The sequence below is a fragment of the Eublepharis macularius genome, chromosome 8, assembly GCF_028583425.1.
Source record: "Eublepharis macularius isolate TG4126 chromosome 8, MPM_Emac_v1.0, whole genome shotgun sequence".
NCBI classification, from domain to species: Eukaryota; Metazoa; Chordata; class Lepidosauria; order Squamata; family Eublepharidae; genus Eublepharis; species Eublepharis macularius.
Genome location: NC_072797.1, coordinates 22,440,761 through 22,446,256, shown reverse-complemented (window position 1 = coordinate 22,446,256; position 5,496 = coordinate 22,440,761).

Genomic DNA, 5,496 nt, shown 5'->3' with positions numbered 1-5,496 from the left:
CACTGAACTGGAAGATACAGCAGCATCAGGGAAACTTCACAAGCCTGCCCCTATGCAGAAAACACCAAAGCCGGTGATGTTGAGCAGAGACTGTGAGCAAAAGAACGACTCCAGGGTCGCCGACCAGCTAGTATGTTACTGGTCCGACCAATGAAATTGTGTTCTACCAGTATTAAGGTCCCGAGAGTCAGCAAAATTTACACCGTTCCTTTTTGGTTCTGCCTCTGACTTGCCAGATCCCATTACTCGACCTGCCTTAGTCAGTCAAATTCCACCATAACGCTGCTTCTGATTCTCTCGATTCTGCCGTGGTTCTGTGTGCCCTGGCTTTTGCCCCTGAAAGGGGATCCAGATCTTTGAAATAAAAAATCAGCAGTCCGCGTACAGGGTATTTAGAGCAAGCACAAAAGCAAAAATGAATCCATCTTCTTTTTTGCATGCAAAAAGAGTCTCATAGAAAATAATTCTATTGCCTCCTATTGTATAATTCCTTGAAGAAGGAATCTTTCTTCTCCTTCTGTTGTCCGATGCTGCTAATCCGATAGTTCTCAAAGGATGTTTTCAGAGGTGAGGTTTAATCGGTTTAAAATGTGAATGTGGTAAGGTTGGATATAGCTAGCTTTTTTGCTCAGTGTCTGGATTCTGTGTCTTTAACCTCATTTAACTGTTAGCACAAGCAGTGTGGAAGGCCCAAGACGCAGCTAGCGCATGTGAAAATGCTCAGACATCTGGAGGCTCTTTCCATAATCGTGATCATTACTGTATGTTAAAAAGATATTCAACCATCATTCTAGGCTGGTGCAATGTGGGACCAACGATGCTGGAGACCACTCACAAGCCTATCCGGTTCTTGACGACCATCTTGGGGAATTTTGGTGTGTGTGTGTGTGTGTGGGTGGGTGGGTCATTCTATGGCATAGCAAAGTCAGAAGTGCTTGGAAGGCTGCCTTTACATGACTGAGGAGCCAGCTTGGTGGGTCATTGGTTACGCAAGCTGCATTCCTGGGTTCTTCTTGCCAGGGAACCAAATGGCCTTCTCATCCCCAAAGAAGTGCAATAGTTGCTCCAAAAGAAACAGATGCCTTTCATAAGGCAGTGCTTTCATCACAGGGAAACTGCTTTTCACCCAGCACTATTTTCTCACTTGTGTGGCTTTGAATTCAAATTATTTAGCAGGAAAATGACAGCCATGATTTCTCGTTACCTATTCTTGGACTCAGGTAGGTAGCTATCTTGGTCTGCAGTAGAACTGCAGGATTTGAGTACAGCGGCACCTTAGAGACCAACAAGATTTTTCAGGGTATAAGCTTTTAAGAGTCAAAGCTCCCTTCTTCAGATATGAGGCTCGTATCTGAAGAAGGGAGCTTCAGCTCTTGATATTGGATTAAGTTTTTTTTGTATTGATCTTTGGTTACCATTTCTCCTTTCATCGTCTTGAAAAACGTATTTTCCGCCAGCATTGCAAAAGTTGTGTACCCTTGTATACCCATAAACCTATAAAGCTCATTTAATATTCTAGATTGCTCCAAAAAAAATGCACAGCTGGAATCTAAACTCATGCTTTACACCTTCTTGCATTTAAATAGCAGCTATATTATATTTACTTCCAGACATAATGAATGATAAACGTTATGGGTAAGATCTACATGTTCTTTGTGATTCTTGAAACTTGGTTAAATACAACAATCTCCATACAGTTTCTTGTCAGCTTATTTCTTAATGAACTTATCTTTTAAAAGACACTTTATGCACTCTTCAATGATGCATTTCAATCAAAGAAAGAGGTGGAGTTTAAAGCAGGATTTTGGCAATCTATCCGACTGATATATCACTAGCGTACTCATTTTACAAAGGGGGGTTAATGTGAAGCATTTTTTAAAAAGAAACCAATTGAGTATTTGCTTGTTCTTTCACAAATATGCCATGTCAGGGTTAAGCAACTTGCTGCCAAATGAATCTAAATAAATATTCCAGATGTATGGATTTTGTCTTCTGTATGCCGGATGACTTGGATCCCATTGTTTTATGGTCCAAAGAAGACAGGACAGAGGTTAAAAATTAATCTGCATTTAATATATTGTTTGGAGAACACTGGTATCAATGCTCAGGAATCTGTAATTATTTGTTGTGTGTTTAGGGGAAAGATTGTTTAGAATGTTAGCAGGGAAAAGTTTTCTCTGATTGTAAATTATTGTTACTTTAAATGACGTCTATCACTGGTTTCATGTTCAGGATCAGTATTGTTACTGTCATGTACTTTTCAATGACTTGTCCATCTTTTTGGCTGTCACTTTTTTGGTTTGTTTTTTGAAGGGGGGCGGAGTGGCATCCAATGGAATAAACTTTCTTGAGCCAACTGTGAAACAAGATTTGTTCTTTCATAGTAGAACAGGGATGCATAAGGTCTGTTTGCATACAAGCTCCCTTTTTACCTATCCAATCAACCAACAAAAACAAGTATTAGAGAACTGGTTCTTCACTTCCTGGAGAGGACACTTATTGTAGAGGAAGGGAATACCAAAGCGGGAGTTATTAAAGCCACACGTGCCCTCACCATTTGGACAGAGCTCCACCTCAAATCCACACCCAGATTACAAAGGGAGCATTCCTCCCAGCAAATTGAAGTGTGACTGCGAGTTGAGTGCATGGAAAATTGGAGGGGGGACACGTGAAATGAGGTTCCTTCGGTACTTAGTAACGTGCATTACCGTCCCACTCATTCTGGGGCTGCCCTCGGCCATCTGCTATGCCCCTATACGGATTCCCAATATTTGTTTAAATAGCCTGCTCCTGGACTATTTTAATGATTTTTAAAACATTATTATTTATTTTATGTTTTTGTGATTTTAATGTATTTTTAATGTTGTTAGCCGCCCTGAGCCCATCTGTGGGGAGGGCGGGGTATAAATTGAATAAAATAAATAAATAAATAATAAAGACCAAGGTGTGTGGTAGGAACTCCTGATGGGACAGGGCCAAAGTGCCTTTTTCCTTTCCCCATCTTGTTCCATTCGTAAGTGGTGGAACCAAGGGGAGAGCCAGTTTGGTGTAGTGGGTAAGAGCGCGGGACTCTAATCTGGAGAGCCGGGTTTGGTTCCCCGCTCCTCCACTTGAAGCCAGCTGGGTGACCTTGGGCTAGTCACAGTTCTCTGGAGCTCTCTCAGCCCCACCCACCTGACAGGGTGTTTTGTTGTGGGGATAATAATGACATACTTTGTAAACCGCTCTGAGTGGGCATTAAGTTGTCCTGAAGGGCGGTATATAAATCAAATGTTGTTGTTATTAACCTTATCATCCGTGCTTACCTTTCTGATACTTCTCTATAAAGCAAGGAGGGAGCTCAGGTTAGGACTCACAGTGCCTGCAAGTTCAACAAACATTTGCATAGACACACACACACACACACACACAAACACACACACACACTAGGAGGGGGCTTTCTCTGAGGTTAGTTTGATTGTTTTTAAACGACTAATTGACATACCAATTTACCAATTTACCATTATATGATATGCTAATTATTAATTTTTAAAAAGTGAGCCCCCCCTGCCCAGTGGCAGGGGAGGAAATTGCAACCACAGGAGAAATCGCTGGGATGGGGAAAATTCAGGCCTTCCCACCCACATATTAGCCAGTACAGCTTTGCTGCAATCCTTCCCAAAACACAACAGGTTTGGAAAAATGTGCACAAAAGTCATGGAGAATCCGGGTGGCACAAAGAAGCACCACGACGCCGTGGAGAAGTGGAGAAAACAGCCTGTTTCCCCAAAGCATCCGACCTGAGGCAAGTCACCAGTGTGGAAACAGTCCAAGCCCCATAGTACCCGCTTTTCTCAGCACTGCTGCTCACATCAGATTTATGCAAAATGCCAAAGCAGCCATGCTGTCATTTTATTAAATGCCTGTGAACACACCTTCCATTTCCAGAAAATACAAGCCTTCCCGGAGACCTGCTGCCAGTAAGAATAGACAGTTCTGACCCTGGTAGATCATAATGATCTCAGTTGTGCACGTGATTTTGAACACACAGCAGGAAACGAGAAGATGGTAATAAGAGAAGGCGGCTGTGGGCATGGCAAGGCCAGGCACAACAAAAGACGGGGGCAGGAGAGTTCTAAAAACTGCTGTGTGAGTCCCCAAGTAATGTATCCCGGTGGCCTCTTTGGAAATCCCATGTATTCCAATAAGCATTTGAAAAGAACTCAGCTAATGCGATCCAATGACCATTTGGCATCAATTGTGTGGGAGCATCCCCTGTAGGTGGCGATGAGAGCAGACAGAGCAAGTCAGCTCCCAGTTTAAGGTTTAGCATTGTAATGGATGCACTTCCATTTTTTTTTTTAATGTAAGACACTCAAAGGAAGTGTGAACTGGCCTTTAGTTTCCAAACAAAGAGCCTCGTAGGGAAGCTTCATCCCGAACTTTGGAAGAAAGCAGAACTGCTTAATTCTAAGTGTGCAGGGGACAGACTGTAGTTGCTCAGTGAAAACACTGGTACATTCCCAGTGGCACGCGTGTGCACACAGGAGACTTGAGACAACTACTTTTAGGTATTTATGCAGCTTTAGGTTAGACAGCCAGGATTGGTGCTGGAGACCTAGCAGGTCACCCTTGAGCTCTCTAGCATTTTCTTTTTTTAAAAAAAAAACCCCAAAAAACAGGGTGAGCAGGTGGGGGCTTTGCACATGCTCAGAGTCCTGGGGCCAAAGTATGGCAGAGATTTAAAACAAACAAACAAACAAAAACAAGTCGGGTCTGGGTCCCCCCCACCCATCCTTTCCTAATAAGTCACACCGCAGCGACAAGAAACTTCCAATGAAAATTCTGTGGGGAGTTTTCAGTGTTTCCTTGCAAGGGAAGTCGGATTGCCAATCTCCAGGCGGTACCCCGAGATCTCCTGATCTTACAGCTGGATTGGAGTCCAGCGGCACCTTTAGAGTCCAACAAGGTTTTCAGAGTGGACGCTCTGGGGAGTCTGAGCTCCATTCTTCAGATACCTGGCAGGGCTTCCTGAATGAGCTCTGACTCTCGAAAGCTTCCACTTTGAAAAGTGCAACAGGCCTCAAATCCTGCTGCAGACCAACGCGGCTACCCACCTAAAATTATATGACGGCTGATCTCCAGGCCACGGAGATCTGTTCCCGGAGGAAATGGCTGCTTCGAAGGGTGAACTTTAGGGACCCTTCGAAGGGTCCCTCTCCTCCCCAGACCCGCGCTCTCTAGCCTCCCCGCAAGTAGACTCCAACCCGGAGTTGGCAACCGCAGGAAAGGGGGGGGGGGGTCGCTGGTTGGGAGCGTACCCGACTCGTTGCAAAGCGTCTCATTTGGCCCCCGTCTGCCATTCCCCGCCCGGCGCCAGAACCAGCGGGCCCGCCTTCCACCCTGGAGCCACAGCCCTGCTGCCGAGGGAGGACCGGCGAAGGCGGAGCCCGGCTCCGGGCGGCCCTCTGCCAGGGGGCGTCGGCCTCTCCGCGCGGGCTGCCATAGGTCAGGCAC